This window comes from Corvus moneduloides, chromosome 19 (genome assembly GCF_009650955.1).
Source record: "Corvus moneduloides isolate bCorMon1 chromosome 19, bCorMon1.pri, whole genome shotgun sequence".
NCBI lineage: Eukaryota > Metazoa > Chordata > Aves > Passeriformes > Corvidae > Corvus > Corvus moneduloides.
In genome coordinates this window covers 30,907-51,236 of record NC_045494.1, presented here as the reverse complement: position 1 = coordinate 51,236, position 20,330 = coordinate 30,907, and the positions used below count along the sequence as shown (strand labels likewise).

General features: G+C 48.9%; 2 long non-coding RNA genes across 11 annotated transcripts; one reads left to right on the top strand and one right to left on the bottom strand.

Moving 5' to 3' along the window:
• The first annotated feature begins 694 nt into the window (after positions 1 to 694).
• Positions 695 to 8,723, top strand: LOC116453363. Its single transcript, XR_004243790.1, has 2 exons — positions 695 to 865; positions 8,133 to 8,723. It is a non-coding gene; the product is annotated as an uncharacterized LOC116453363 (long non-coding RNA).
• On the bottom strand, positions 7,063 to 18,427 carry LOC116453362. Of its 10 annotated transcripts, none has more exons than XR_004243789.1 (14): positions 18,374 to 18,427; positions 18,201 to 18,250; positions 17,040 to 17,096; positions 16,935 to 16,958; positions 16,524 to 16,810; positions 16,338 to 16,423; positions 16,076 to 16,155; positions 15,893 to 15,998; positions 14,938 to 15,000; positions 14,818 to 14,859; positions 14,532 to 14,575; positions 11,603 to 12,635; positions 10,380 to 10,570; positions 8,296 to 8,383 (listed from the first exon to the last, which is right to left on the bottom strand). It is a non-coding gene; the product is annotated as an uncharacterized LOC116453362 (long non-coding RNA). The 10 variants fall into 10 exon arrangements; XR_004243785.1 differs by having other exon boundaries at positions 8,297 to 8,383; positions 18,181 to 18,250; XR_004243784.1 differs by lacking the exons at positions 8,296 to 8,383; positions 16,935 to 16,958 and adding an exon at positions 7,063 to 7,532 and having other exon boundaries at positions 18,181 to 18,250.
• Between the last annotated feature and the right edge of the window lie 1,903 nt (positions 18,428 to 20,330).

Sequence of the window (20,330 nt, the reverse complement as noted above, 5' to 3'; positions counted from 1 at the left end):
TAACAGAGGGTCATGTGGAGTTGATTGGGAGGCACTGAGATTCTCTGGGGTACATTATGCAACAGCTTTCTGGCCCTGGCCTTGGTGCCTGCTGACAATCACACCTGTCATTGTAGGGGGGAACCTTGGGTGTTTTGTTAGCTCCTGGCAGGGTTTTGGGGGCTTTGTGGTTTTTAGGGGGTACTACAGACATTGTAGGGTCGGCCTGTTGGGCTCTTGGAGGCTTGTGAGGGGTTTTGGAGGGCCTATAGTGGCCTTGCAGGATTTAGGGGATCCTACAGGCTTTTAGGGGGCCTATAAAAGCCCCCAAACTATATTTAACCCCCCACAAACCTGCTTTAGAAAGCAGGAACATCTAAACTGTTCCCCTCGGCCCCTAAAATATTTCAACACCCCAAAACCAATCCTAAAACCACTGAAGTTATCCCAGCAACCCCAAGTCCTCATTAAATCTCTCCGAGCCACCCCTAGAGGAAGATGACAGCTCTTTTCCATAGGAAGGAAACCCAGAGCCTGCATGTTTCAGGGGCAGACAACAGGCTGTGCAGGAGAGGGAACGACCAGCAGGACCTTTCTCCACCTCACCCCCCATTTCCAAGGTGCAGCAGCGCCAGGTGTGACCAGTGAGGATGAGGAGGGGGTGGGTCCTGCCGGAGGCTGCTTTCAGGGGCTTACCTGGGCACACCCGTGCAGGGAGCTGCTAGATGAAAGGGGCCAATGGGGACATCCCGAGCGTCTCTCCAGGAACCATGGCTGGACCATCTTGTAGGGACTGGGGAGCAGCTGGATGCACCTGGGCACAGAGCACTGGTCCAAGAAAATGCCAAAGGAAAAGCCCTTGTGCCAAGGGGCTGCACCTGAGCAGGTAGGGCAGCATGTGGGGTCCCAGGGAGTATCTTTAGCCTTTCCCCTTTCATCTTGTCAGTCCTCCCCAGTGCCTCCTTGGAAAGCAGCCCCGAGCTGCTGTCGCCGATGCCGAAATAATCCTCAACCTCGGGGAGCACCCACGGGGGCGGGGCCATGGCTGGGCCACGCCCACAGCGCACCAAGCCACGCACACATGCATGTAAGCCACGCCCACCCGTGCCCCAAGCCCCGCCCACCATGCCCCAAGCCATGCACACCCTGCATAAAGCCCCGCCCAGACCCGCACCAAAACCCACGCCTACTCTGCCCCTAACCCACGCCCACAACATCCTAAGCCCCCCGCTCACCCCTGCACTGTAGCCACGCCCACACCGCTGGAACCCCCGCCCACATCACATGAAGCCACGCCCACGCATCGCTCAGCCCCGCCCATCCCGCCAAAAGCCACTTCCATACCTGCCAAACCCACACCCACACACCCCCTTAGCTCCACCCACCCCACTGTAAGCCCCGACCACACTGATCGAAGCCACGCCCACGCACCGCTAAGCGCTGCCCACACCGCCCAAAGCCCCACCCACCCCACCTGAAACCCCGCCCATTCCCCTTTAGCCCCGCCCACGCCGCCGGAAGCCCTGCCCACATGCCCCTCTAGCCCCCGCCCACTCTAGGCCCCACCCCCACCTGCCACGATGAAGCAGTCCATGTAATTAAGGTTAATTAAGCACTGCACGGCCACGCTGAGGTGGGGGCGGGGCAGGTGGGGCGGGGCCTTCCCCGGATGGGGTGGGGCCACCTCTGGCTGCAGCCGCCCCGCCCTCTCCGTGACGTCATCGGGGTGAGCCAAGGTGGGGGAGGGGCGGGGGAGGCTATGGGGGGGGAGGGGCCCTGGACAAAGCGGGGGGAGTCGAGCGCTGAGAGTGGGGGAGGGGCGGCCCCAAAAAAACCCAAAAAGAATCCCAAAATTCCCACGAAACCCAGAATCGCCCCAAAATCCCCTCAGGGCCCCCTAAAAAACCCCAAAAAATTCTCCCAAATCCCCCAAATTTCCCCAAATTTCCCTAAAATCACCCAAAAAACCCCCCAAAAAGCCTCAAAATTCACCAAATTCCCCCAAAATCCCCCAAAAAACCCTAACATCCCCTCCGGACCCCCCAAAAATCCCGAAAAAGCCCCAAATTTCCCCAAAATCCCCTCAGGGCCACCAGAAAACCCCGAAAAACCCCCCAAAAAACCAAAATCCCCTCAGGACCCCCCCAAAACCCCTCAAATTCCCAAAAGTTCCCCCAAAATCTCCCCAAATTTCCCCAGAATCCCCAAAAAAACCCCAAAAAACCAAAAATCCCCTCAGGACCCAAAAAAAACCTCCAAAAAAGCCCCAAAATTCACCAAATGCCCCAAATTTCCCCCCCCCGATTCCTCATCGTTCCCCCTCACCCCCCCCCCCAACTCTTTCAGGACCCTCCGAGCCCCCCCAAAATCCCCCCAAAAATCCCAAAATCCCCCCAGTCCCTCCGCTCCGCGCGCCTCCCACGTCAGGCCTCTCACGTGAATTCTCCCCGTGCACGTGACCGCGCAGCCACGTGACCGCGCAGCCACGTGACCCCCTCCCTGGACCCCGCCTTCTCTGCGCTGATTGGCGGAAGCTCCTCGGCCCCGCCTCTTCAGCGGGGGTCTCGCTTCCCATTGGTTAAAACGCGGCTGGCCCCGCATTCTCTGCGCTGATTGGTTGAGGGGCGGGGTTTGGGCAGGGGGCAGGGCCTGGGAGCAGCTCCGCCCAGGGCGCAGCCGAGGCGCTCCTAGTTCGGACCAGTTTGGGTCCAGTTCGGACCAGTACAGACCACTTTGGGGCCATTTCGGACCAGTTCAGACCCCCTAATGTGGGGCTGGGACCCACGGTGTGGTCAGTGACCCCTGCTGTGGTCAGAGGCTCCGGCCAATAGGTGTGGTCAGTCTGGTCAGCAGTCAGCACTCCGGCCAGCCTGGGTGAGTCAGTGACCATAGCTGTGGTCAGCGCTCAGGCCAGCCCGGGTGTGCTCAGCGGTCAGTGCTCAGGCCAGCACGTGGCCCACAGGCACCTTGCGGGGCTGGCCGCCGGCTGCAGGGGGCACCACGATGGCCGCGGGGGTGGCGCTGTCATCGTCGTCGCCGCTGCCGCCGTTGGGGGGCAGCCCTGGGGGGGGAGGGGAGGGGAGTTCTAGAACGTTCTGGGGGGCACTGGGGGGTTCTATGGGTCCCATTGGGATCTATGGGGCACTGTGGGGGTCCCACTGAGTTCTGTGGGGTTCTAGAAGGTTCTATGGGTGCTGTGGGGCTCCAGAAGGTTCTGTGGGGTCCTATGGTGCGCTACAAGGTTCTATGGGGCTCCAGAAAGTTCTGTGGGGTCCCATTGGATTCTATGGGGCTCTGAGGGGTTCTAGAAGGTTCTATGGGGTCCCATTGGTTTCTATGGGGCTCCAGAAGGTTCTGTGGGGCACGGTGGGATTCTATGGGGTCCCACTGGGTTCTCTGGGGGTCTATCAGGCTCTGTGGGGCTCCAGAAAGTTCTACAGGGTTCCATTTGGTTCTACAGGGCTCCATGGGGCTCCAGAAGGTTCTGTGGGGCCCAGTTGGGTTCTATGAGGGTCTAGAAGGTTCTGGGGGGCTCTATGGGATCCCATTGGGTTCCATGGTGATCCAGAAAGTTCTGTGGGGTCCCATTGGGTTCTATGGGGCTCTGTGGGGTCCCATTGGGTCTTATGGGGCTCTAGAAGGTTCTAGGGGGTTCATTGGGGGCCTATGGGGCGCTGTGGGGCTGCAGAAGGTTCTATGGGACTCTAGATGGTTCTGTCGGGGTCTGTGGGGGTCTATGGAGCGCTGTGGGGCTCCAGAAGGTTCTATGGAGCTCTGTGGGGTTCTACAAAGTTCTGTGGGGTCCCATTGGGTTCTATGGGGTTCTAGAAGGTTCTGTGGGGCACTGTGGGCGTCTATTGGGTCCCATTGGGCTCTGTGGGGCTCTCTGGGGCTTCAGAAGGGTCTGGGGGGCTCTGTGGGAATCTAGAAGGTTCTATGGGAGTCTATGGGGTTCTAGAAGGCTCTGTGGGGTCCTGTGGGGCATTATGGGGCTCCAGAAGGTTCTATGGGGTCCCACTGGGTCATATGGTGTTCTAGGAGGTTCTATGGGGCACTGTAGGGCTCCAGAAGGTTCTATGGGGTTCTACAGGGGTCTATGGGGCTCTGTGAGGTCCTATGGGGTTCCAGAAGGTTCTGGGGGGCTCTATAGGGTTCCAGAAGGTTCTGTGAGGTCCCACTGGGCTCTGTGGTGCTCTAGAAGGTTCTGTGAGGCACTGTGGGGCCCTAGAAAGTTCTGTGGGGTCCCATTGGGTTCTCTGGGGGGCTCCAGAAGGGACTGGGGGGCTCTGTGGGGTTCTGTAAGGTTCTATGAAGTACTATGGGGCTCTACGGGGTCCTAGAAGACGCTGTGAGGCTCTAGAAGGTTCTATGCGGGTCTTTGGGGCTCCAGAAGATTCTATGGGATTCTATGGGGTCCCATTGGGTTCTATGGGGCTCTGTGGCGCTCCAGAAGGTTCTATGGGGTCCCATTGGGTTCTGTGTGGTTCCAGAAGGTTCTATGGAGTTCCATTGGATTCTGTGGGGCTCTATGGGGCACTGTGGAGTTCTAGAAGTTTCTATGGGGCGCTGTGAGTTTCTATGGGGCTCCAGAAGGTTGTGTGGGGTCCCATTCGGTTCTATGGGTCTCCAGAAGGTTCTGTGGGGTCCCATTGGGTTCTATGCGGTTCTATGGGGCGCTGTGGGGCTCTAGAAGGTTCTGTGGGGTCCTAGAAGATTCTACGGTGCTCTGTGGGGTTCTAGAAGGTTCTTTGGGGGTCCCACTGGGTTCTATGGAGCTCTGGAAGATTCTATGGGGCTCTAGAAGGCCCTATGAGGTTCCATTGGGTACTGTGGGACTCTGTCGGTCTCCAGGAAATTCTGTGGGGGGTCCCATTGGGTTCTATGGGTTTCCAGAATGTGCTGTGGGGCTCCAGAAGGATGTGTGGGGGTCAATGGGGTCCCATTGGGTTCTATGGGGCTCTAGAATGTTCTGTGGGACTCTGTGGGGCTGCTATGGGGCACTGTGGGGCTCAAGAAGACTCCGTGGGGTCCTATTGGGTTCTCTGGAGCTCTGGAAGATTCTATGGGGATCTATGGGGCACTGTGGGGCTCCAGAAGGTCCCGTGGGGCGCTGTAGAACTCTGTAGGGTTCTAGAAGGTTCTATGGGGTTCATAGAATCCCGCTGAAATAACCAAAAAAATACCCCCAAAAACCGCAAAAAACCACCCAAAAATACCCCAAACCCCCAAAAACAACCCAAAAAAACCACCCCAAAAATGGGCAAAACCACCCCAGAACTGCTGATGAACACTGAGGGAGGAGTCAGATGATAAAAAAACCCCCACCCCCCCCCAAAAAATACCCCCAAAATACCCCTCAAAAAACCCAAATACACCCCAAAAATCCCCCAAACCCCCCAAATAAAAACCAAAAAAGCCCCAAATAATACCCCAAAAAACCCCTAAAAAAATACCCCAAAACCCCCCCAACCCCCCCCAAAGAAACCCCAAAAATACCCCCCAAAAAACCCAAAAAAACCAGAAAAAACCCCCAACCCCCCCCAAAAATACCCCCAAAATAAGCCCCCCAAAAATACCCCCCAAATAACCCAAAAACCTCCCAAAAAAACCCCAAATAAACAAACAAACAAAAAAAAATCCCCCAAACCCCCAAAAATACCCCAATAATCACCAAAAAACCACCCCAAAAATAGGCAAAACCAGCCCAAAATGGCGGATGGACACTCGGGGAGGGGCTGATGACAAAAAAAACCCAAAAAGCCCCCCAAAAATACTCTGTAAATACCCCCAAAACCCCCCCAAAAATACCCCCAAAATAACCCAAAAATACCCCACAAAAAAACCCAAAGAAACCCCCTCAAAAACCCCAACCCCCCCACCCAAAAGAACCCCGGAACCCCCAAAAAATACCCCCAAAAATCACCCAAAAAACCACACCAAAAATGGGCAAAACCAGCCCAAAATGGCGGACGGACACTGAGGGAGGGGCCGAGGAGGGGCCGGGTGACAAAAACCCCCCCAAAATCCCCCCAAAAAACAAACAAAAAACCCCCATAGAAACCCCCCAAAATAACCCCAAAAACGGGCAAAACCCACCCAAAATGGCGGATGGACACTGAGGGAGGGGCCGAGGAGGGGCCGGGTGACAAAAAAACCTCCAAAAATACCCTAAAAAAAACCCCCCCAAAACACAAAAAAAGCCCTCAAACCCCAAAAAACCCCCATTTTCCCCAAATAACCCCCAAATCCCTGGCGGGGGGCGGGGCCTCGCCTGTCTGCAGCAGCCCCAAGCTGCTGTCGCCAATGCCAAAATAATCCTCAACCTAGGGGAGCACCCCTGGGGGCGGGGCCATGGCTGGGCCATGCCCACAGCACCCCAAGCCCTGCCCGTTCAGTCACAAAGCCACACCCACATGTCCCATTAGCCCCACCCACCCCATCCAAGCTACGCATTCTGTACCTAAGCCCCCACCTGCCTAAGCCACGCCCATGTCACCAGAAAGCCACGCCCACCCTCTGCCTAAGCCTTGCCCCTGCATGGCTAAGCCCCACCTACTCCTGACCAAAACCACGCCCACTCCGCACATAAACCACGCCCATAGTGACATAAGCTCCGCCCATGATGCCCCTTAGCCACGCCCACGCCCCCTGTTAGCCCCATCCACCCAGCCTAAAACCCACCCAAAATGGCGGACGGACACTGAGGGAGGGGCCGAGGTGGGGCCAGGTGACAAAAAAAACCCTCAAAAATCCCCTCAAAAAACCAAAAAAAGCCCTAAAACCCCCAAAGCCCCCAAATCCCCCCAAAATCCCCAGCGGGGGGCAGGGCCTCACCTGTCTGCAGCAGCCCCAAGCTGCTGTCGCCAATGCTGAAATAATCCTCAACCTCAGGGAGCACCCCTGGGGGCGGGGCCACAGCTGGGCCATGCCCACAGCACCCCAAGCCCCGCCCATTCAGTCACAAAGCCACACCCACATGTCCCACTATCCCCACCCACCCCACCTAAGCCCCAAACCCTATCTGTACCTAAGCCCCACCCATGCATCCATTTAGCCCTACCCACATTGCAATTAGGATTCTTTCTGCAGGAAAATTTTAGGATAGCCACAAATTGAGAAAAATTTGATTTTTTTTCTTCTTTTTCTCAGAAGGCAATCAACCTTCTGGTCTGGCTATTCTTTACTTCTCCCTATGAAGTAAAATCTAAAAAGACACACACACGATATTTATGGAAGGACCTCCCAATGAATTAGGAAAAATTATTACTCAGAAGATAAAACAGAAACAAGACTGTCTACACTGTATGAATTAAACATACATGAATTAGGACACAGAGCCTTCCCTTCTTTAGTAACAGAACTGATGCTGTCCTGAAAATGACATTAATGAATTAGACTAGTATATGAAAACCTTCTGCATCTGCTCTAGAGGTTGGAATGAGGATGTTAAGTGAGGCAGCAGACAACAAGGATGTGCTGCTCAGGGAAGCTGAATATCACTTCTGTGCTTGTGGAGTTCTGCAGTTTGGATGAAGGTCACAGGTTACCTCCAGCTACATGAAAATGAGTGATAAATACACACTGTTGGTCTTAGACTGAAAGCAGTACTAGGCAAAGAGAGTCAAAATATGGAATATTACTCAAAATCATCCCCTGGTTTTCTAAAGATCATAATCTTCTATTAGAAGACAGTTTGTTACCTTCTAATATTAAATCTATAATAGTAAAAGCACCTCAATCTTGTAGAAGTATCTAAGATACACAGATTAAGTAAGGTATATGCAGTGAGAGCACCCTAAAAACATCACAAGAGGAGTGACAATTTCTGGGATAGTAATGACATGAACAAGTATCTAAACGTTAAGTCTGAGTGAATAAGAGAATTTTTCAACTAATGGATCAGGGAAAATGTGAAAGGATGAGATATGTGATTAAAGATCATAGTGTATTCGGTTAACACAGGTGGAAAATATATTACTTTGATTCTGTATTACAACACATTTTAATTGATTTGTGTGTAGCTTTAGTTTTATACATGCACAATTTTTTAGAACACATCTTTAGACTGGGACAAACAATAAAGGAAATCCATTGTATGACTTTACATTGATCCCAGCATCACTCACTGGAATATCTTAACATTTCCTGCACAGATTCCCATTCATTAAGATGACAACCTTGAGAAGAAGGAAACCTGTAACTGCCATTCAGAGAAGGTCTAAAAATTTAATTGCTGTTTGAACACAAAGGAGCTTTGACATGCTGTGGTTTATTGAAACACTCCTGCAGTTATAGACATATCTTTAACCACCCTACCCTCTCCCTCTTCCTCCATCCACCACTGATTGATGCAACTGGAAGATTCAGTAACTGCAGAGCAAAGTCCTGCTTACTTCCAGCTCTCCTGCCCCAGCAAATGCTCAGCTCTTCTGGGAAGATAGAGCTATGCCATAAACACATTACACCTGAAAGGAGATGAAACCTTCCCTTCAAAGACATGTGTGACCAGGTGTGACCAATGTGACTTAATTCTCACAACTATATTAAATATTCAGTACATCTGATATTCTGTTGTCAACACACAAAATACAGTTTAATTATGATAAGCCATACTGGAATCATTTACAATACATAAATGTGAAAAAACAGCATTAAATTATTTCTTGTTCCATGTGGAAAAATATACACCTTCCAACCTCCCAAGAAAGTAAGACAAGGCACAATAAATTCTGGTAATTCTCTTTCTTCTGACTTTTCAGTTCCATCACAGCTCTCAAAACTAAGATTTATGTGCTATTTTGCATCTGTATCTGTTGTTGATTTCCCCCCCTACAGGGATATAGGTGAATAAGTTTGGACAGGAAACCGTATCCCTCAAGCCAAACTGAAAGGTTTATAAAGTTGCTAATAAAAGTTTGGGTCAGGGCCTAAATATCAATCATCTGCTCATTATCTTTTTAAACGAGCTCAGGCATTTTCCCAACTGTTCCCAGCAGGTCTCTGCCACTATTTTAAACTAAGATTTCAGCCATTTTTTTTCCCCTGTGTTGACCTCAATAATTTTTCTTTCTCCCCCTCTTTACCTGCCAAAGGCATCCATCAGGATTTTGCCAAAGGCTATCTGCTTTTGAAGTTGAGAGGAATTCACTAATCATGAGTGTCAAACCCACAGTAAATGCCATCGCCATATGGTGTATGCTGCTTTTGGGAATTATCTCAAAAGGCCTAGCTGTGAGAAGGCCAGCTGTATGTTAGGAGGGCTTTACTGCTAACTTTCATAACTCATGTCAGGTCTTTCAGTTTCTGTATTCATTGGCTTCAGCGAGTGCAACTGTTTCCTGAATTTATAAAAATGTTGTCAAGATCCCTTGATCTTGCTTCCTCTGTCTCTCTCACACAAACACATCCAAACACATTTATATACACAGTGGAATAGCATGCACAGAGGCATGCAAATCTAGCAAAAGAGAAGCTTGTAAACAAATAGCATGTCATTCTGCTTACTCAATAAATTTCTCTGGGTGTTAAACTCATGATAAACATATCATAAGCCCTGATGAAGGCTTTACAGCCTGTCCCATCACACCATCCTGAGTGTAACTCTGCAATGCATAGGAAGACATAAGTTTGAAAAACAGAGCAGAAATAGCTCCCATAAGGGCAAGGTGCTGACATAGCTGAAACATAACTAACTGGAGAGCATTTATTTTCACTAAAGAAGGAAATATCAGTGACACATCTCTGTGCCTGTGGAGGTGTACTGCACATTCAAAGCAAAAAGAAATCTACCTTCTTTAAAAAATTGGCCATTAATACATAAATATGTCTGTGTTGAAATCCCTCAGACGGTACCATTCTTAACAAGAACTACACACAAGACTAAGAAATTCTGCAGAGAAACACGCTTTTGTGATCCAAAGAGGCAAGGAGAAAGAAAGCCACATATGAAGAGTTTAACATACCCACTTAGTGATAGAAAAAGAATTATTACAAAAATAAATGTCAGTCCCCTTGAAACACTTGAGTCAGCTCTCTCAACTTTCTCTGATGCTGTAGGAAGGTGTGAATGTCCTCCATGTCTCACATCATCCCCACCAGCCACATAGGAATGTCTCCAATGCACCTCAGAGTGTTTCAAGGACTACTCCCCTCTAATTTATGTATAGTCTGTTAACATCCTCTTGGAGCAAACAGAAATACTACTTTTAAAAGACATTTATACTTCAGAAACATGTGCCCCGACACAACAAAAAACCCAGATTTTAATACTGCCCCGAGGCAGAATTCATCCATCTTTAAGGCTTCTATTATGTATTTCCTGGTTAGTAATACAAAAAACTGCTGGCAGTATCACATCGAAACTAAAGTGGCAGAATCAGAAAAACTACTGAAAAGTTTACCTTTATAGGAAAGCTTCAGTCTTGGGATATTTTGTTTTGACGTTCCAGTGACTGGAAGGAACAGCATCACTAAAGACAGCAGGCTGCAGGCATGTGGCACTTGCAAAGCTCTCATTCTGCTCTCCTCTTCTGTATCTTCTTTTGTACTACGGTGAAATATCTCCCCACTTTTCAAACAATCCAAGTTTTATCTGGAAGAAAAAAAGAAAACATCTGTAGATCTGCTTTACTGCATAAGTAACAATTCTGTAAGCAAGCCAGACCTATTTTTAAAGAGCACCTCAGTTAATTTCTTTGCTACGAAAGTATTTTTCCTCTAGTACAAGTAAATATGTTTTGTTTCTTTAATACTAAATTTACACATTTTGTCATTGGAAAAATATGTAGACTTTTCAGACACCAGTGTCTAGCCTAGCTAAAGTTTAAGCACAAATTAAATTAATGCAGTATCCATAAAAAACATTTGACATTCAAAAGTTCATTCCCTCACCTAGAGATGCCCTTGTATTTTACCCCCAAAAGTTTCCCTACCTGTGCACAACTGATTGCTACAGTTTACTTCAAAATCTTCATGCTTTCCACTACAGGTCACCTCAAGTTTACTTCAAAAGTTTTCCCTACCTGTCCATTACTGATTATCTCAATTTTTACCTCAAATAAGTCATTCTCTACCTACAGACACTGGATAGTAAATCATACAAAGATCTAAAAGTCTGCACAAGAAACAGCAGAAGGCTTTCCATGAATAACACAAGTTCCTTTCTTCCCTCCTCTGCCTAGGACTGCTACCAGGAGACAGGAGAGTTTGTTATCAACACTTGAACCTCCCAAGCATTGTTATTTCTCAGAGAACTGGGCCGGCACTGAGCTACTCCCATGCGCCTGCAGGGCTCTGGGGAGGGGCAAGACAACGTCCCACTCCTGCCTGGAGAAATTTCAACACCCTAAAAAGTCATTTCCCTTCTCTCTCTCTGACCCACGGCCAAAGCAGCTGTGTAGAACAACATGGACTACTCATGGAAGGGATGATTCAGTTGTGGGAAAAACACTAAAGAAAGACTATCACCCCAAATTTCAGGGTGAAAACACACTGCTTGTTAACAGGAGCACACAAACTCATTTAAACCAGAGAGGAAACTGCACACCAGGAAAAGAGCTGGAAGATATGCTCTGCCTTGATTGATAATTCCAAAGGAAATTCCCCACGGATCATAGGCAATTACCTATCATTTTACCTCCATAATCACTGGATTTCTGACTTGGGTTTCTGTGGAAGTGTCTCACAGATGCCTTGAGGGGTCAGGGGCTTAGTTGGATACTTTGTGGTTAGTCCTGACAGGCCCAGGCCAAACCCACCCACCTGCATCGCTGCTCCACCCCGAAGTTGCATGAAATACTGAGACCAGTTTATAAATACTCCCCTTCCCTGTCCTTCCTTACACATCCATGGAGGAAATGTACTCTATCCACTGTTCCCAAGAGCACCTCTCCAGCCCACATCCCAGTTTTCACAAACACAAACCAAACAGACCTAAGACAACTATTCCATCAGTGCCTGCAATTCTGAGCTCCCTGTTCCCTGCCACTCACACAGCAATCTCACCTCAGCCCAGAGACTCCCTATCCCCAAAGGGAAACACAACCTGACAGGGCACAGCTCTGGCACCACATTTCCCCTTGTTCCTGGAAAGTCCTAGGTAAATCCAGTCCCTCAGACCTTGCATCCCTGAACACCAGGAGAGCTGGAGTTTTACCCAGATCCCAGGGCCCTGCACAGCTGCACTGACACAAGCACAGGCTGATCTCTCCGCCCAGCACCATCCCTCATTTTCCTCCCATTGCTCCCCAAGCAGCCCCAAACCACCCTGTGTCTGTGCCGGGGCCAGGGCCTGCCCCAAGGCCAACCAGAGGCTGTCACCCAGCCCTGCACCAGCTGCCACCCCTGGGAGAGCTGGGAATGCACTGAGAGCTCGGCTCCCCAGTCCTCAGACACACAAATAATGCCCAACCTGCCCCTCTGGGCACAGCCAAACACCACAACTCCATCATCCCCAAGGAACTCTGGCAGTCGCCTCTTCACCTCTGCCCTTTTCCAAAGGACACAGGTAGGACTGGGCTGTCAGAAATGGTATTCCCTAGGCAGTTCATCCCAGCAGAGAGGAGAAGAGGAACCCTGTGTCCCTCTGACTGACCCTACAGCATGGGCAGGACCAGCTGGGTTTTTTGTATTCTAAATTTTAAAATGAACTGAAGAACCTGAAAGGCAAAAAACAACACACACATAAGGTTAGAGCCAGTCAACACACACACAGACAGACACACCCCTTCTTCAGCTTACACTCTGACTGCAGCCCTTACTAGAAACACTCCCCCCTAAAGAAGATGCTTTAACATCTTCCATCTGCTGCTCCTTGATGTGGAACAGTAGACCCTGGGAAAATTGGTAGCATCAGTGACCATAGGGATCAAAATTTGCCTCGGGGACCTGCAAGACAGCATGAGGCAGTCTGCAAGAAGCTGACAGCTAGGAGTTATCCCCACACCAGGCCCATAAACTTTCTACCCAAAAGCCCATAGACAAGAGAGGAGAGTTTTAAAACTGTTCAAACTAGCCATGACTGAATGTGCCAGGGCAGGGCAGCTCTAAGCATAAGTGGCACATGGACACCCAGTGCATCAAATATAAGCAAAGATGACATGAAGACTTGAGATAACGCTTCACAAGATAAATTCTTGAGACCAGGATGCTTTGAGGCAACGGAAGCTACGAAACTACTGCAGTGAGGAGGGTCTAGTACACTTCATACAGAAGTCCAAGGGAATGGCACATGAAAAAAAGATACTACCAAAACTGAGAAGGAAGATGGAGAGGAACATCTTGTATACTTCTTCTGGTCTCAAAAAGCAAAACCATAAAGATGCCAGAATAAGCCCGATCCAGGAAAGTATGCAAGTACTCCTGCTGCTGATATGGCCCATAACAATGCCTGTAAAGCGTTGAGACATCACAAAGCCCTATGACACTGAAGACAACGGACACAAACCACATAACAGACACAAACTGAAACGGCCCAGCAGTTTTACCTGATGGACCCAAGATTCCTAGTGCAAGATGAGCCAGAGGCCGATGACGCCGAAGGAAAGAAGGCTCTACGGCAGTAGTACGTGACAGTGAAATGTAAACTCCTTATGAGAAGTTAGTGCCAAAGCTGGTAAGAGGATGCTCAAGAAGCGCAGTAGGCCTAGAGAAGGAGGCAACGACTGCCAGGTGATACAAAGGGATCTCTAGAGAATGATTCTGCCGCCAAAGGCTGAAGTGACGTCACAAAACATGACCGACCGACAAATGGCCAAGATGCAAGATGCCCGCGTGCTATGCTCAAAAGTGCTCAAAAGCATGGCTACACTGAAGAGTAGGCAAAATTTAGACCATGGCAATCATGCCAGACCCAAAGGCAGGCTCCTCGGGTGAAAAGATGGACAATGACAAATCCAATGATGCGAAGCTCACGAGAACAAGGAGATGGGTTGGAACTGCCCGGCCCAGCAAAGGCTCAAGTGATGCTGAAGAGAAACCCTCTCTCCCTTAACCTCCAAGGGGCCCGGCCCACTACAGCCCTCTCCTCTCAGCTAACTTCAAATTGCCTCCTGTGATTCCAAAGGTTTTGCCTTCTCCCAACCAACAGTCCCCACACTTAGCTCTCTGAAGACCAGCAGACGAAATCCATCCTTGACAGAAAAGAATGCTTCAGCACCGTGGATGTCAATACATGGCCCAAAGTCCACTTGGGCGGCTGCAAAAGATAGAGAATAATGACAAAATTCAGACTGTGATGACATGTCCCAGAAGTGACCCCTTGCACAATGCCCCTCTCCCTCATAACTGCCGAGGCTCATTGCTTACCGAGCATTTCCAAACTTAGGCTCTGCACCTACTTGTGATACCTAAGACAACAAAACAGAAACTGCGACTATTGCCCTCCAGAAGAATAATGCGCGGTCTCCCTCTGCACCACTGGCCCAGGCTCACCTCAAATCTCCATCTGACTCCGGAGGTGGCCCGGATGATACCTGCAAAGCGAAAAGGGACACGCTTCGCATGCTGCCACGTACCTCTCACCTATCAGTCGCCCCACCTAAATGCCAACTCACCTGCTCGCCTCTGTCCCTTGGCATGCCCAGGGCAGCAGCAGCACCTGCAGAGAAGCAAAGCAAAAAAACATGCTAAGAGACTGAAACCACAGCCTCCCCACTCCAACTGAAGTACACCACACCTATACCTTAAGCTTGCACCCACCTGGCCTCCAGCATCCCAGGGCTGGGACACCTTCCCAGTGGACCACCTAAAATGCACAAACAAAAATGGATGCTTAGAACTGCACCAGAAACTGATACCCAAGCAGTAACAACTCATTCTGTCCACCAGTCACCGCTCCACCTCACTCCATCGACCTTGACCACTGATATTCAGCATTACTTCCTACAAATAAAGATGAAGAACAAAGCTGTAACACAGTCACCATTTACACTTGCCCTGCAAAGACAAACGGTGACTGACCTTCCTGTGGGAACCACCTCACCTGGTATGGGGCGCTCTGCCACAGATTCAATCCATCTGCATCTGAAAGAAAGTTATGACAAAAGTCAAAGTACTGCATGAGGACTTACCAGCTCCAGACATCTTGTGTCAATCTAGAAATACCATCTTGAGTCCAACTAATCCCTACATTACAAATGTCAAGTCCCTAGGACTTATCCTATTACACCTACACCCAGACTATGTAGCAGGGCAAAGCAGCCCCGGGCTAAACACACAGACACCAGTGACACAGGAGATGACAAACAAGGGGATGCAACAAGGAGAGGAAACTCTCAGCAAGAAGAATTACCAATGAGATGACCTAGATGAGGCCAATGAGGCTCAAAGAACTCTGGCAGAAAAAGACCCTAACAGAAGGACTTATGCCAAGAACCGCAAAGATGGATGCCCGAGAATCGTACGGTTGGAATCTTCTACCTGTCCTCGCATTCTCCCAAGTCCTAATCTGTTATAAGGGATCGTTGCAGTGCACAGCTGTCAATACAGCTCAGAACAAGACTGTAAAAGGTGTCTGACTCAATAGTGCTAAAGAGAGATGCGATTCCAACGCATATCTGAGCTTGCAAGTCAAAGGTTCAAGGGTACCAGCGTCGGGCCAAGGAACGCAAAGGAGATGCTAAGGATGATGCCCAGCATTTCTTATAAGCCCCTCAAAGGGGTAAGGCAAAAGACATGTGACACAAGATGCCCAAGAAACACAGAACACACAATAGACAAGTGACACAACACGCACCAGGACTGCTCTGCCCTGCACACCTCAGCATTGTGATCAAAAGCGAGACTTTCCCTTTACGTGGCCTAAGGGGCCCTCTCGTGGACATCCCCATCTCCAAAGCTAATTCAAAAATCCCTCCCACCAAGTCCTGACCCAGCACCCCACTCCCATCCCCCTCCCTGAGGTGTAGCCCTCAACTTAGCTCTTGGATATCCAGGGATGCAAATCCTCATCAGGTGCAAAAGAAAGCCACCTCATCATCTGGGAAGTTCCTGCCCTCAGAGGGCTGTTCTCTCTCAGTCTACTACAATAAAAAAAACCAAACATCAGTGCCTGAACTCAGCAGCACATCAGCCAAAACCCGACAATTCCACTACTCACCGGCTCCTGAGAACGTCCCGGTCCTCGGCTCACACGCTGGGGCCACACTCCGAGGCGGACGCCGCCGTCGCAGGGTATCCCTGGGTTAAGAGGGGACAAGGTGATGTGGCATTGCTGAAACTCGAGTGGCCCCTCGCTCCTCCCTCCCTCCCCGACTTGCCACAACTCCTCAGCCATTGCCAAAGGCTGCCCAGATGGCACCTTCAAACAGAAAAGGTACAGGCTTCATCGCAGAGTCCTGTAATACTTCTGGAAGGCTCACAGGGGCAGCTCAAGGGTGATAAACTGGCTCCATCAGCTGGTCCATGAGGGGGTTCAGCCCCTGCAGGCATAATAGAAGTGGGCCACCTAAAACACACAAACGGATACTTAGACAATGCATGCTTTGAGCTGCCCCAGAATCTGGCACCCAAGCAATAACTGGTTGCATCCACTGGTCACTGCTTACCTCACTCACTTGACCTTGACTGCTGATATCCAGGTTTAGTTCCTAAAAATAAAGACAAAGAACAGCCCTGCAACATAACCAAAATGAAACACCACCCCTGAAAAGCTGAATGGTGACCAACCTTCCCAGGGGAGAAGGGGCAAAACAAAATGGAAAGGCACATGCCGATGTAGTGTCTAAAAGTGTTGCATTGCCAAGGTAGGTTCCACCTGAAAGTGCTCAACTGTGACCTCTTTCTGCAAGGGTGTCTGTCATGTTGGAGTAGTGATTTGAATGCTGCAGACCACCTGTAAAACACAAAAAAAAACCAAAGGCTACTTAGTTTCATCACTAATACAACAACTCCAGTAGCATCCAGTTCTGTGCTGGAATCAATACTCATCCAGCTCATGGTCCCCCCGGTGCCAATACCCTGCTGTGCCAAGTGCTTCGCATCTTCAAAATGAAAATCCGAACAGCGAGGTAAACATAGAGCCCAAAGTCAGGCCATAGCTTGGACTTCAGGCACCCACCCACCTCACTGCTGTGCTCCTCTGGTCTCCTGCGTTCATATCAGGTTTACATGCTCTCCCTCTGCAAAAGAATTATTTGTCAAAGTTACCCAGACAGACAGGGAAAGCTTAGCCTTTCCCAAGTTCTCATTCCTCAAAGCAAACTGCCTAGGATCCCACAACAGTGGGCCTTAGAACAAACTACTATGAAACTCCAAGACACCACCGCACCACTGCCACGTCTCTACTGAACACCACACAGACTGGCCACAGTCACTCCATCCGAGGCGTGGCTCAGGTGGCTGAGCAAAGCAAAAGGCTCCCTGTAAAGTCTCCTTTCTCCTCCACCTACCCCCCCAGGACTACTCTACAGGGCAGAGCAATTCCAGGCTAGACACAAACTCAAACAACACATTATACTACAAACAGTGTGACACGAGGATGATAAAAAAAGCTCTCGGCAAGAAGAACGATGGCAAGGACAGAGACGACGCCAAAAGAGACAACTGATGGTATAGCAATGGTGGATGAAAATGGCTCTAAGGAGCAGAAGAAAAGAGTGTAACAGTGACCTGTTCTAAGAACTGTCAGTCACAATGATCAAGATGGCTGTGAGAGACAATGCCACATTTAGAATGCTCCCATATCCTGACAATCTTACAAGCCCCAGGACATTACAGCTCACAGCTGCAAAGGATGGATGGCAGTACAGCCGGGAACAAGGCCTCAAAAGAGATCCGACTCAATGCTTTCAAGATGTGATTCCAAGATGTGGCCAAGCCCACTGGTAAAAGAACAAGTGATATTGGCATCCTACCGAGAAGTACAAAAGTTCAAGAAGCTAGAGATAATGGCCAATGCTTATGATAAGCCCCTTAAGGATAAAAGGCAGAGAGATCTGATCCAAGGGAAGCCAAAGACAGAACACACACTGGACAAGACAACACACACTGGAACTGCTCTGCGCTGCACACCCTACAGTTGCAGTCAAAAGTAGGGCTGCTCCCTTTAGCTTACCTAAGAAGCCCCTTGGAGAGCATCCTTTTTCCCTACACTAATTTTTAAATCTCTCCCAGGAATTTCCAACCCACTAGCCTGCTATCATCCCATCTCCAGGCCCTGGCCCCCAACTTAGCTTTCAGATGACCAGTGATGTGAATCCACACTGGATGCAAAAGGAGTCCACCTCAGCCATCTCCAAAGGCACTGTGATCACTAGGTTGGCCTCTTAGTCAGCTATGACAAAGAAAACCAAAATCAATGCACCGGTGTAGTGCCATACAAGCCAAATCCCAACAAGTCAGCAACTAACTGGGACCCTGCTCTCACTCCCACTCATACATGTGGTCCTTAACTTACCTATCAGAAGCCTCCATCTCTGATGTCATCTCTGACCCAGGGTAGCTCCCTCTTACAGCACAATGAATTTGCTGAACAAATTTGGAGTGTCATACTGACACAATCTGGAATTTCAGGAAGTTACAATGCTTCTAAAAAAAACAAGGCAAAGAAAAAAAAAAATTACAAAAAGCACCTTATCAACCCTGAACACTCCATCCAAAAGTCATGAACCATGCACTCAATGCTATCTTCTTCACAGTATCTTCAAAGCCTCTGTTGCTTTTGATGCTAAAAGTACCTGCTGAAAAGAAAGCTGAAAAAACCTGAAAGACCCCCCCACCCCCTTCATGGAAATAAGAAGACACCCTTACCCCAACTAACCCCACAGAAAGAATGGGCCTCTTTTACCCAGGGCTGGGGTTAATATACCCCTGGCCGGGCCCGCCTCTTGTTCCCACAATGCCCGGGAAAAGGGAGGAGGCAATTTTACCATAAGGGATAAAAGCACTGGGAGGAGCTGCAGCTGTTTGGCTGCTCTGACTTAAAGGCCAGGTGAATAAAGGGCTCTGTAGATGCCTTCTGTTTTACTGCAGCCACACCTGCTAAAAGAGTAGATAACAGGTAAGAGAAAAAGCTTCTTGTCTTAGCAGCATAGACAGATGAGTTGGGTAATTCCTTGTTAATTTGTGTAATTGTTCATTAGTCATTCTTAGGTAGTATGCTGTAGGCAACTAAGTAGGCAAGAGAAGAACAGTAATAGTACAAGTGGTAGAACTCCCACTGGGGCCTCTAGTTAGGGCTATATACATCATGAATAAGAACAAGAAAAATAATGGACTCTTGGACAGCATTAGGTTATATATGTGCCTTGTGAGAGATTTGGTGCCAGGGTATCGGTAGAAGTGCAGATTTAAACCCTTAAAATGCTGAAAAAGGGGAGTTTGTGTCAACTGAACCCTTAAAATGAGGGAATAGGAGGTGTTTGCCTCTACTTAAACCAATACTATTGTAATGAATGGGTTTTCCTCTCTGAATCCCCTGAAATACTGGAAAAAGTGGGGTTTTCCTTAAGTCTCTTAAATGATGGAAAAAGGGGGATTTCTCCTTCAATTTAAACCCTCAAAAAGGAGGGACAATAGGCCATTACCCTTCCTTTAAACCTTAGGATGATGAAAATGGGGGAATTATGCTCAATTCAAACCCATAACATAGCATTGTCAAAGTTATCTTCTTCCATTTAAACTAGAAAATAATGGAAAATAGGGATTCCCTGTCAAGCAATACCCCTAAGAGCATGGAAAAGGCAGGGTTTTCTTCAATTAGTACCCTTAAAATTGCAGAGGAAGGGGATTCCCCCTCAATTTAAACACAGTAATGAAGAAGGAAGATTGTCCTTTTGTTTAAACCCCTTTTCTCCTGGTAAACCTCCTTTTTTCTGGGGGCACTGGGTTAGGACTGATGAGGTGAAAGGGGAAAGTTGAATGTTTCCCCCTGAGACCCCATGTGCTGCCCTGCCTCCTTAGGTGCTGCCCCTAAGGAGAAAATACCCATTTTGGTAGCACAGATCCCATGTTGACAGTATTGCATCTCTGCCCACATAAGATGTTTGAAAACAGGGATTTTGCAATTTGATATTCTGAAACTGGGCTATTTTGATTTTTTTGCAACTTGATTTTCTAGTAATTTAAAATGAATTTTTTTGGTATTTTGGAACTTGGTCCTCTGGTACTTCGAAACTAGATACTCTGGTATTGTAAAACTGGATTACTATTGTATTTTGTAACTTGGTATTCCAGTATTAGATGTAATTTCCTCAGGAAAAACACTTGGATCACTGCATCACTTTTTTGTTTTAGGCTCACCGGTCACCCGGGCTATCCAAGTCCATCCTCCCCAGCGGGGAGAGCAGGAGCACGTGCAGACATGGAGAATTTCTGGGAGAGCCCTGGAGAAGAAAGAAGGCTCCAGCTTCATA